This window comes from Prionailurus viverrinus, chromosome A1 (genome assembly GCF_022837055.1).
Source record: "Prionailurus viverrinus isolate Anna chromosome A1, UM_Priviv_1.0, whole genome shotgun sequence".
NCBI lineage: Eukaryota > Metazoa > Chordata > Mammalia > Carnivora > Felidae > Prionailurus > Prionailurus viverrinus.
In genome coordinates this window covers 143291873-143304619 of record NC_062561.1, presented here as the reverse complement: position 1 = coordinate 143304619, position 12747 = coordinate 143291873, and the positions used below count along the sequence as shown (strand labels likewise).

Genomic DNA, 12747 nt, shown 5'->3' with positions numbered 1-12747 from the left:
TGTTCTGGTCACCCTGGTGCTTGGCAGGGATTGGGTGCCCAAGAGATAATTTTTGATAAGGGGTGGATAAAGTAATGGACAGATAAATGCTTTTAGCATATACAAGGTAATGAAAAGGATAAATACTTTTGAATGGGAGCCGGGCCTCCAAAAGCACACTGTCTTTTATCACTAGAATCAGCGTTGCTTGGATGCAGAGACTCTCGGAATTCTTGCCTTCTTTTGCAGGAGATTTCAAATCCTTTAAAGGAAAGACGTTTCCAGAATGGTGAGTTAGCCTGTTTTGATGGTGTAACAGCCTTGCCCCCTCAGTGAATTTCACCTGTGTGAAAGTGATGCTATGCAAGGGTCTTGGTGTCTTTCCACAGGCCAGAAGGGCTCATTCCTAGACCTTAAGGGGATTATAATTGATGGCCAGCCTGGGAACAGTGTCTCTACTTGCTGTATATATGCTCTCACCTGAGTGTGTCCATATTACCCTCTTTGGAAATGTTTTTAATATGTAGACTTTGTTTATTTCTAGTTTAAATCTTGGCATGTTTTTCAGAAATCTTGGTCAGTTATTATCTCAAGTTTATGCCCAGATTTGGAATGCAGACTGCTAGGAAATGTCACACAGAGAAAGGGCTTGTCTGCGCTTTTGGTCCACGCTACCTGAATGGCTGCCCGTTAGCCTTGGCATGCCCTCTGAGCCTGCTGCACTCCCCTGTCTGCCTCTTAATGACCTTTGTCTGTCCATCTTCAATGACTTATTCTCAAACAAGTGATTGAGGTATTTGATGAGGCTTGCCCGTTGCCAGTGCTCGACAATATTCACAAGTGTTTCTGTCTTGCAAAATGATCACATAGCTATATTCAAGGTTAAAAAACAGAAGACCAAGAATATTAAGAGTAGTTGTCATTTGGAAGAGTATTTCTGAGAATCACTAAAGGACTCTTTATACTTACTTGCCCTGGTCACCCTCTTCTGCCACTTGTATTCCAAGGATATCATGGAGGTTGGTCTAGACCTTGGTGTTTTGAAACACACCCCACTTGAGGACTCCCCCTGTGTGGTCAGGGTAACCACTGCCTTCCATGCCTGCCAACTCATCCTTTGCCAACTCATCTAGTACTTTCTCCTCCTGGATCTCCTGCTGTCGTCTTTGTGATGATTTTCTCCATCTTGTCAAACCCGTATTTCTTTCTTCCCCCTGTCCTGTCTTTTCTATCTGTAGGAAATAATCCATTTATTTATTTAGTAAACATTTATGGAATGTCTACTCTGTGCCATGCAGTGTGCTAAGTGCAGGAGATACGTAAAGGAGTAAGCTAGAGTAAGGTGTAGTCTCAAGGAGCTTCTGGTCCAGTAGATTTATCACTAAATGTTGGGGAAAGGCTAACAATTATGTGAATGAACATGGTGCCCAAACCTGATGTGTTAAAAGGCAGTATAATTGAGTCAGACTTGTTTCTGGCACACTGGTAGGTTCTTCTGTTGTTTTCAGATATTTAAAAACTTACCCTTTAACAGCCTCATGTTGATGGGATTTTTGAGTCAAGTAGTTTCTCCTTCCTTAAGAGCGAAAGGAAGTTTCTGTGATTAACAACATTTGGCTTATAGACTGTGAGGTCTCTAGAAACTTGAACTTCAGTCATTCACTGCGCGGCTGAGTGGCAGGGCGGGCATTGTAGAGGCTCAAGTTCCCAGCCTTTCACATGAGTTAACACAGTCCAGCCTTTGGCGACCTGCCACTCTCTCTGCTTGTAGACAGGTTTGTGAAATTTGACACTCTCATGTCTTTCCTTAAAAAATCTTGCAAGGTTCAGCAGTCTTCAGTGACTGACCCATTTCTGTTAAACTCCCGTTGTCAGACATAAGTGTGAGGTTCTCCTGGACCTGTCTTTGAACAACATTTTATGCTTTGGATGCAGAAACGGGACCCTGCTCTTCGTGTCTGTTAGGCTGCCACCGACTCCCCTTAAAATGTGAACCATATACAAGCATATAGGGTATCAACAGCGCGTTGTGAAGTAGGATTTGGACAATTATTCCTTTAGTCGATACAAGTAAAGCAGAGCCTAGAGAGTTGTCTACTAAAAACTCCAGAGTACTTCTTAGATGGAGATAGAGTAGTTTGTAAGAATAACAGGGCTCTTACCATATTTTGCTTTTAGCACATCTCCTTTGGTTTCATTTCCATGCTTCAAGTCTTTAGGGTCCCTTCCTTGCCCTCGTCCTTGATGACTAAGTATGATGGTTGAAAAGCACCATGTTGCAAGGACCTAGCATTTACTAATTGTGTGACTTAGCGTAAGTGGTTCAAATTCCTAGTCTGTAAAGTAGGAATAATAAATGACGTCTTCCCTGCACCCTCACTCCAACTGCCTTCTACTCATCGTGTGGGTCACATGAGAAAATGAGTTGTCAAGTATCATTTAACTTCTCTAGTCCTCTGCCGTGGGAACTCCTGTTCTCGCCCAGGATGGGTGTAGGGAACTATTGCGTGGTTCATGGAATGATTCTTTCCCCTTCGTTGGCTTTTGTGATCATGAGCTGCTGCCTCTTAACCCACCCCAGAGGCGACCTGGTCCTCTGCGTGGCAGCTCTGTTTATTATGACACTCTTTCTTCGGTTGAGCTGAAATTTATCCCTATAACTTCCAATATAAATTACACTTGTTGGTTCTAGTTTTACAGAGTTACATGAAACAACTCAAATCAGCACATTTCAAGTCACAGAAATTTATAACTGAGAAAGGGGTCTTACAACTCTGCTTCCTGTTTTTGGCGGTTCAATTCATTTCAGTAAATAAGAGCTGGTGCCTATCACGTGGGTGCTGTGCTCAGGCCCTAAAGGCAGCTATTGTTTCTCCCCCTGATCTCCGGAAGTGGAACAGAAGGGCATGAAGGGCACGCAACCCAAATGGAGATGGATGGGAAGGAAAAACTTTTTAACTCCTTAATGTGCAAAAAGAACAATGGTTTTAATTTCATTTAGGATACTTGCTAAGTAAATAATGCCTGCCTTTCTTGGGTTATAAATAATTGCAATGGTCAAGGAGACTACTGATCTATAAAAATGAAGATGAACGAATGATAATAATAAAGACTTATATTTCTGCTTTTTATAAGCTCCTCTGTGTTTATTAACCAGCAAGCGAAAACATAATTGCACAAAGAGAAATGGAAACCGGCGAAATGACAGCATGATTACACCTCTGTATGCACTACACTAGATGTTCTTATAGTGGCCGCGGCCCTTGGGAGGACCTTGAAGTGTCTTCTCAGAGATGAAAGGCAGAACACGCCGTCTTCATTAAGTTACATGTTTTTGTTTTGTTTTGTTAACGTTTATTTATTTTTGAGAGAGAGAAAGAGACAGAATATGAGTAGGGGAGGGGAGAGAGAGAGGGAGACACAGACTCTGAGTCAGGCTCCAGGCTCCGAGCTGTCAGCACAGAGCCCGATGCACGGCTCGAACTTGCACACTGTGAGATCATGACCTGAGCCCAAGTCGGACACTTAACCGACTGAGCCACCCAGGTGCCCTGAGTTACATGTTGATTAACAGAATTTAAAACAAAAACAAGCAAAAAAAAAAAAAAAAAATAGCGCTGACGCTGGAGTTGGATGCCCCGGGTTCTCTTCTTGACCCTGTTGCTGACTGGCGGTGTGGTTTGGGGGGAAGTCAGTCTTTATTCCTCAGAGTTTCATTTCCCTCAAATTTAAAATGGGGCTAAATTTATTTTGCCCTGCCTGTATAATTCAGCTGTTAGGAGTAAGTGTGTTCCTTTGCACAGGCTTGAATCTTCACTTCTTACAAGCCGTGTAACTTTCAGAGAGTTCTTTAAACTTCTCTGTGCCTGCTTCTTCGTCTTTAAAGTGGGATAATATTAGTACCTACTTCAGGGTTTTTGTGAGAAGTGAGTTAATTCCCACCAAGGACGTACAACAGTGCCTGAAAGTTCATGCCTCATACAGTAATTATTTTTTTGTGAACTTTTGAGGGCTCTATGACTTAGTATATTGTTATAAAATAAAATATAAAATGTAATATAAAATAATATTATAAAATAAAATATAAAATATAAAAATGTTATAAAATAACATTTTTAGAAAATAAAAATAACATAATGCCCTATTGTCACATGTTATCTTGTCATTTTGGTGATTTTACAAGATAGGACTTTGTTGTCAGAAAAGGTTCATCGTGATACTGAAAACTTATTCTCAAATGCGTTTTTTCTTCAGAGCTTCAGACCAAATTTATTTATTCTAGGAAATGCGTTTTACTGGCAGTGTGAGTTTGGAAAGCTTTAGGTGGAAGTCAGGATATGACCCTGCCTTCTCTGTTACTGTTAGAGGCTGGAGATCTGTCCTAACTGTCTAGAGTTTTCCTTGTGTTGTATCGAACAAAAGATTTTTTAAATGTTATCTTTGATTTTGAACTGTGCTGATTCAGCTTTGAGGGGTAATGAAATGTTGATCAAGAGCTCCATCACAACAGACCCATTTGTAATAATCTTAGCGGCTTATTTCACAGAAGCAGTTTTCAGATAAAAATACTGATCATGACTTCCTGTGACTTTCCCTGAAGGGGTGAAATTAAATTGTGGGAAATGCTTGGAATTTAGCTAGTAATTAACTTATAAAGAACCACTTAAAAAAATCATAACTCCCCTAAGCTATTATAACAAAAGACCTTGTGAGTTTAGAATTCTTCTGTGTATTTATGTTTTATAAAGTGGAACCTAATGACCATTGTTCACTATCTTACAATTTGTTCTTGAACTAAAATGACGGATGTAGATGGAGGAGCCTTTGAGCCGCTTGCTGGCTTTTCAACCTCAGGTCCCGTTTAGATTAACACTGATGCTGCTACTGTTAAACTAGTTATCTGGGTATAAATGTGGAAAATTTTAGCCTGCTATTATACACTCCATTATCAAAATTTGATGATGGGATATTTGAAAGTTTGATGATAGAAAATGGACACGAAGATTTTTCCTGCTTTTCTGTTTATCAATAGAATTGAGGCTCTCAAATATTTTGTTTCATCTGTCTTATCCTCTTTGTGTACTTACCATTTCTTGAACTCTAAACCCTTTATTTCTAAATGTTTACTGCTATACAGTGTTACATTACAGTCCCTAAATAGCATGATTAGGCTAACCATTTTGAAGTGAAGAAATTATTTTTAAGCATACAAAAAGCACAAGTTCATTTTATCTGCTGGTTGGCTTCTTTTCCAGAGTGTTTGTGTTACGGAATGTCAGGTTTCTGTCTGGGGAGGTAGTGAGTAGATTAGCAGGTGTTAGGGTAGAAGGTGTTTTCAAGGGGCTGCACGGTAGGAAGAAAGGATTGCAGTTTGGAAACCCTGGGTGTATGTGATGCTGGCGAAGTTTCTGTGTTTCTTTCATTGGTAGTTTTTTCATCTGTCAATGGAAATACTGCCTGTCTGGACAGGTTATAATCTGATGTCACATTGTGCTGATCTTACATATCAACATAGGATACATAATGTCAGCATGATGTAACTGATCATGTAAAATGACCAAATGATAACTGTGATATTTTACATTAGAAATTTGTTTCATTGATATTTAATATTTCAAAGCCTTGCTGAATAGATATTTTTGGATTCTTTGTGAATATATTAATAGGCTTATAATTTTCTAGGGTTACCACAAGACTTTGAGAACACCAAAAGGAATACTTGATTTCTGAATAAACTAATCACTGAAGAAATTCTTATTTCTTGACTCCTTTATTTACTGTGTTAGAGTTGTAATGACCATTTTTCCCTTTCTCCCGTTTTGGACATCCTTGTGAGTTTGCCTTTTAAAAAAAGTTAACAGAGTAACTGAAAAGGATATAGAATACTTCCAGAGTAGTTTCCTCATTCACAATTTTGTATTTCATTCCTTAATTTGTTTCAGAATTATTTGAACCTTTTATGGCTGTTCCTAAAGTGCCCTCAAGGATGCAGTACCTTCAAATTGATGTCCTTGTGAGGGGAAAAGAAAGGATGCACTAATGTCCATATTCATGGGCTGTACCTTCCCCACTGTTCTCATTTGTTCTGGTTTGGACCTTGTGTTAGTACATCAGTGTTTCCAAGAATGGGTGACTACGTTCTAATGCAGGTTGAACTGTCTCCTGCCTGGGGGCCAATATTTAAAACATCACATATTTTAATGAGACATAAAATTGTATGCTAAATCTTCTTTACGTTTAAAAAAAAAAAAATCTAAGTTTTTTTCACTTTGTTTCTCCAGGTGGCATTTTTCTGAAGTTGATCTTTGAGACTTACCAGCATTCCTACAGATATAATAGGTAAGTGGTTGAAATCAGATACCCTTATTATGATGATTCCTTGGATATACTTTCCAGCTGGATAGCAAATTACTTCTTGAAACAGGTTCAGTGTGTCAAACTTGTGGACTTGAATGGTAAACACTAGTTTTTGTTTGTTTATGTTTTTGTTGTTGTTAGAAATACCTCTTGGATGAATAGACACAAATGTTATAAAAGACCCTGTAAAGTTTCAAAATGGTATTAAATTTAATGCTATAATTTCCATGTTTCCATTCTGACACCTTTGTTCTGTCACTATTCATAAACAAATTTCAGAATTCTTTATGATGGGCTCAGGTGACTTTCAGTTGTCTTTCCTTTTGAGTTTTCTGTGGGCCACGTTACCAGTTGTTACCGTTTCTCTGTGAAAGGGGAAGTAGAGATGACCAATTCAAATTACCCAATTTTTTTTTACTTGATGACAGCTCTGGTAGGGAAACTGCCTAAATAAAAGTTGCAAACAGTTGACTAATAGGTGACTTGTGCTTAAGTCTATGGATTCTGGTTTATAAAAGTTACTTTTAGAAAATATTAGTAATAATTACCAGGGGTTAAGTAATCTCCTACAGTATGCATTCAGGAAAATCAATTACATAATTATCTTAAAAGACTTTGATCCACCTCTGCTTCTTAAAGGGAGACGGTATTCAACCTGGTCCTCTAAGGGCCTTGTTATGAACTTGAGGATGTGGCTCATGCCAAGGGAGCCAGGATGTGGTTTGGATGTGGGACCCATTGACACCCCAGCCGGGAGGGTCTGCCGTATGCAGGGAGTGCATAGAATACGTTCACAGACACCATCTCATTTGTGGAAAGGTGATTTTTTTTTTTTAGGTTACAGATTCTGGGGAAGGAAAAATTGCTCTTATACCATGAATTAAAACTGTTGATTTCTCAAATGTTATTGAATTGTTCTAACAGTTACTACTGCTTGGGTTAGATTAGGAAGCTTGGGTTGTCCTTTTTTTTTTTTTTAATGGGAACTGTAAACACTCGTGAATTATGAAATTATTTGAGCAAAGTTCTCATGGGAAAGCTAGGGCTGACCCAAGATGGGTGGGTGTTCTGTGAAGGTTAATCATTGGCACCTTACCAAACTGATAATCTTTAAATATCTGTCCCATATTTATTTACTGGGAATAGGTGAAACTGATTTTTGTATTAATAAAGACTTTTAATAAAAATATATATCTTTTCCTCTGTGTTGAAAATAAGGGATTTATTACATGTGATTTTCTGAACATGTGATTTTCAGAAGCCTGTTTAAAACTTGGTTAATAATAACACTCCACCATGTATTGTTCAGGTCTAGACTTCTAGATGCTGTCAGCCAGGTGATATTGGGGTTGGTAGTGAGGCCTGTTTTCACTCACACAGTTCTTTGAGGGGAAATGTTCTCAACAGAGACGGGTCTGTGCCAGTGAGGACTGTGTTTATTTCCCCTCCCAGGCACTGTCTATTTGAGTGGAAACAGGTCCAATTGTCATTTTGTCCATTATATGAGGAGAGTCACATGTGAACCCCTGAGTTAAGTGGCTCCATATTTCCCATGTATTCCAGTGGTGATTTAGTCCCCCATTGTGGGTTGTCGCCCTAGATCACTGCCAGGATGGCCTGTTTAATCCAGCTCTGGGGAAAAACCAATTCCATTCTGCCAGTGCCTTCAGAAGCTAAGTCATGTTCACCCTTGAAGTCCCCCTTTCTGAAGATTTAGCCAGATAACTCACCTTCTGTGTCTCTTTTTTTTTTTTTTAATTGTGAATTCATCCCATACAAATACAATAAAACTTTATGAACTCAGACATAACAGTAGCCTTCCTGAAGTAACAGCATGTGAATTACAGAGCAGTGTGACTACTCACATTATATCCACTTGGTGAAAGGTTTCTCTTGAGCAAAGAGTCATTGTGGTCTGGGGAGAGCCTCATCATCAGGCGGTCCTAGGCTGAGGCTCCATCTTTGCTGGACACAAACCCAGGTTGGGACCCCAAATGTGGTGCCAGTTGGCTATGTGACCTAAGGCATATTCCTTTACCCGATGGATCTCCCATCTCTTTATGTGTGGATATCCCTTCCTCCCAGAGTGGTTTGGAAGATTCAGAGAGGCAAAGATAGGCTGTGTGTGGTATAAGAGCAGGCCACAAGTATCCCCCACCTGGCTTCCTGACATCAGGAACCTTGGAAGGAACTCCGGACACGGGATGGAGGAACTGCTCTGCCATGTACCTCCTTGCCTCACTGGTAGAGACACAAGTTATACTTCCTCTGTTCTGCCCTGCTTACTCTGTGAGAATTGTGAGAAATATTTGAAAAGTGTGAATTTAGGGTATTGGTTGGTATTAGAAGGTTTCTATCGGGCAGGCTTTAAAAAAAATCTAGTCAGACTTTCTGGGCTTGATTCCCAGCTCTACACCTTATAATGAGGTGTATGACCTTGAACAAGTCATTAACACCCTCTCTGGCTCTCACCTGTCTCACAGGATTGCTGCAAGATTAAATGATGTACTCTGTGTAGAGTGAGGCATATGGAACTAGCACCCAGCGAATCTCAATAAATATGCTCATAAATTCGCCAGGAGACAAGAAGGGAGGCGGACAATCTGACTCGAAAACATTTGCATGGTTTTCAAATCTCGTGAGTTTGAACTTTGACTTAAGGAGCTGCCTTTTATATCATCTTATGTTATTTAGACCAGGAAGGATCATCTTTTTTCTGAATAAACTGAGAGTGATCTTATCCTGCAGTGTGGGATTCCCTCATCAGAAGTGTGCTAGTCTTCTTCAGTTTTCTGTTCATGAGTGAATGAATCTTTCCCCATCTGGGGGAGTTCTTGATGGAATTGACCGAAGAGCAAAGTGAAAGCTCTAGGTTTGCACTGCCTGTTATGGTAGCCATTCTCTTGAGCACTTGAATTATGGGTAGTGCGACTGAGGCATGGAATTTTTGATTTTATTTCATCTTAGTTCATTGAAAATTTAGAACTGATGGTTAATTAAGTTGTTGGAAAAATTTTAAGTACGTTTGGGATAATTCGGGCATGCAGGTTTATTTTTTCTTCTGTACATGTTACATAGTTTAATCAGATCAAGTATTTCTGCTGAAAACTTAGTACCTGAATTGAGATATGCTTTAAGTGCAAAATACACAGCAGATTTTGAAGTGTTAGTGTTAAGGAAAAAGGATGTAAAATATTTTAAATATTTTTTGCATTGATTATGTGTTGAAATGATAATGTTTTAGATATGTAGAATTAAATACATTATTAAAATCAATTTCTTCTTTTTAAATGTTTCTACTAAAATTTAAAAAATATTTAATGTTTATTTATTTTTGAGAGATAGCATGAGTGGGCGAGTGGCAGAGAAAGAGGGATACAGAGAATTCAAAGCAGGCTCTGTGCTGTCAGCCCACAGCCCAGCATGGGGCTTGAACTCATGAACCCTGAGATCATGATCTGAGCTCAAGTCAGATGCTCAACCAACTGAGCCACCCAGGTGCTCCTTTACTAAAATTTTTAAATGCTGTACATGGCTCACATAATACTACCATTGGACAACAATACTCTAGAAGATCCTTGAAAGAACAGGGTAATTTTTTTTTTAATGTTTATTTATTTTGAGAGAGAGAGAGAGAGAAAGAGTGAGTGAGTGTGGGATAGGGACAGAGAGAGAGGGAGAGAGAATCCTAAACAGGCCCTGCTCTATCAACACAGAGCCATACGCTGAGCTGGATCTCATGAACTGTGAGATCATGACCTGAGCAGAAATCAAGAGTCGGATACTTAACAGACTGAGTCACGCAGGTGCCCCAAGAACAGGGTAATTTCTAATTTATTAAATAAAATAGTTTTTTCCAGTAGGTTGTGAGGAGTATGAAAGTGTTTTTTTTTTTTTTTAATTCTTTTAAAGTTTTTTTCACAGTCTGCAGTTAAGAGGGATATTTTTAAATATTCAAAGTTGGAAAAAAAAAAGAAAAGGCACATCTCTGATGTGTTGCCTGAACCTTATGTTATACAGCCCAAGGCTCAATTCTGATGTCTTAGCTGTAGACCTTTCCCCTCACTTTCTTAGGAAATGTGCCAAGGGAGGTACTCACCACTGTTCCACCAGGATAGGAACCCAAACACTGCTTTTCAGCTGAAAGTTCTGCTTCTTTGATGATTGTTAACTTTGACATTTGATGCAGGTACCATGTTCCCAGGGTCACATTTTGATATGCCCAAGAGAGATCAGTTTAGGAACCGTCATCCACGAAAAAAATGACTTTTAACCACCTACATGAATGAGCATTCTCTTCTTACTGTGGCACCAGAAATACAGAGATACATTTTCAAGGGCGTGATTGCTGGCTACATGCTTAGTTGTCACCAGTGTCTGTATGAAACATGAGAAGGTAATGTAAGCAGGGTTATCAGTGTGTTTCCTTCTCATTCATGCCCTGGGTGACACTTAAGTGTATTCTCAGAGGTGGGGGAAGAGTGTTTGACTCAGAATCATGATGGCTGGCTCACAAGGTGATGGTGGTGAGGTTTCCTGAGCTCTCTCTGATTCTGCTCCTGTGTAGTTGGTGTCAACAAACACCAGCCACTTTCTGTGTCTAAATCTTGCATTGTGTGTACTTGATCTGTGACAGCACATTCCTTTGTGTGATAAACATGGCAAATACATTGCCATCCTCATACTTTTCCAGGCTGAGTGAATGAATGAGAAGGTTTATTTTCCAATGCTGTTCCACCCAGGAATTAAGCAGGATTGATATTTCTGTATTAAATAGAAGCCATTATACATTTTATAATGAACCTCTAGCCACCAAAGAGTGGCTTTTCCTTGCATAGAATTTAACTGTTATGACACTGAGACTTTTAAGTTCCAGTGGTAGAGTATAGAATTCATTTCCACTGGTAGTTTGGAAGCACTTTACAGGAGAGGATGAAATAGCTTTCTTCCTTTACTGAGGATAAATTAGACTAAATAAATGGTGTCTGGAAAGGAAAATGATAAAACAAAGTAGAAATAAGATTGTGATTTTATTTCTTTTTTTTTTTAACGTTTATTTATTTTTGAGACAGAGAGACAGAGTATGAACGGGGGAGGGGCAGAGAGAGAGGGAGACACAGAATCGGAAGCAGGCTCCAGGCTCTGGGCCATCAGCCCAGAGCCCGACGCGGGGCTCGAACTCACAGACCGCGAGATTGTGACCTGAGCTGAAGTCGGACGCTTAACCGACTGAGCCACCCAGGCGCCCCAAGATTGTGATTTTCAAGATTTCAAAAAAGGCAAATCAAAATAATTAGATATATTGAAGGCTGAAAATGAAAGCAGTTCTTTTTCTGCTTTTGTTACGTGAATGTTGACAGCTTGCCTTTTTTCTGATACGTTTTGGCTAGACCTGTGCCTGTTTGACAAGAGAGTCCTGAGGATTCTTCTCAGCAAGGACAGAGTGAAAAGTTGCTTTCCTTGGTAGACTGTGAACTTTTGGGGGTGGTGTGAGTCTTTTATTATATCTTCAGTGCCCAGTACATTGTCTAATGCATAGTAGGTGCTTGGTGAATATCGGTTGATGGATGGGAGGTAAATGTCTGTGGTTAGACCATAGAGCTAGGTCTGTAAAATTCTCTGAAGAAATCTCTACTTCAAGCACATTATGAGCTGCCCAGCCTAATGTCTGTTATAGGTTATGTGCTCGATAAATGTCGGGCAAATGGAGGAGTGAATGTGGGCTGACGTATAACTTCCAATTTATAAGGGGTTGTGGCATTTTGACCCATTTATAATTTGGGAAGCCACAAAGGTACTTTTAAGCAGGGAAGTGAGGTTAAGCATTAGGAAGGCACCAGCTTAGCAGATTGGACAGAGGCTAGGAAACCAGGTAGGAAGGGGTCACTGGCAAGAAACAATGAGGGTGGAAAGCGAGGCTTCAGAGGGTCAGGTGGGCGAGGCTGCAGCTAAACTGAATGGAGTGCAGTCCCAGGGGGTGGGTATCTATCTGGTTAGCTTTGGATAGGAGCTGGGGTGGCTCTCTGGATAGGAGAGTTACCATAAATAAGCTTTAAGTCTAAGGAATAGATAGGAAGAGTATTCTGGTGCACTGGCCTAACTTCTTCTGAAAAGTAGAAAAAGTCACCTCTTGAGGGGGATTAGGTGAAGCGGGGGGTTAATGCTTCCCTGTGTGGAAAGGAACTCTTCTCGGTGCTGATGTGGCAAGAGCATCCATCTTCTTGTGAATTCTGGTCATCTGTCTGGTGGATTATTCCATGGAGAATTCAGGTCCTCCATCTGATGGGATAAGTCCACAAGGATGTTCTGGATCTCACATCAACAAACAGGTAGTTTTGTTGTGATCAAATGCTAAAGTCTGTGAAAGAGGCTCTAAAAAGCTCCTCCATCAAGTAGATTTGGTTCCAACTG

At 39.9% G+C, this 12747-nt stretch overlaps 1 protein-coding gene across 8 annotated transcripts in view; it reads left to right on the top strand.

Annotated features, from left to right (window-relative positions):
• LHFPL2 (LHFPL tetraspan subfamily member 2) overlaps positions 1-12747 on the top strand; it is a 165320-nt gene that overhangs the window by 73853 nt on the left and 78720 nt on the right. For 6 of the 8 annotated variants that reach the window (XR_007154383.1, XM_047868686.1, XM_047868682.1 and 3 more), the window contains one exon: positions 6261-6318. The exons of 1 other annotated variant lie outside the window; for it this stretch is intronic. The gene's annotated coding sequence lies outside the window, so the exon portion shown is untranslated. Of the gene's footprint in view, positions 1-218; positions 269-6260; positions 6319-12747 lie in introns of those variants that run through there. One more of the 8 variants, XM_047868698.1, reaches the window with a different exon arrangement.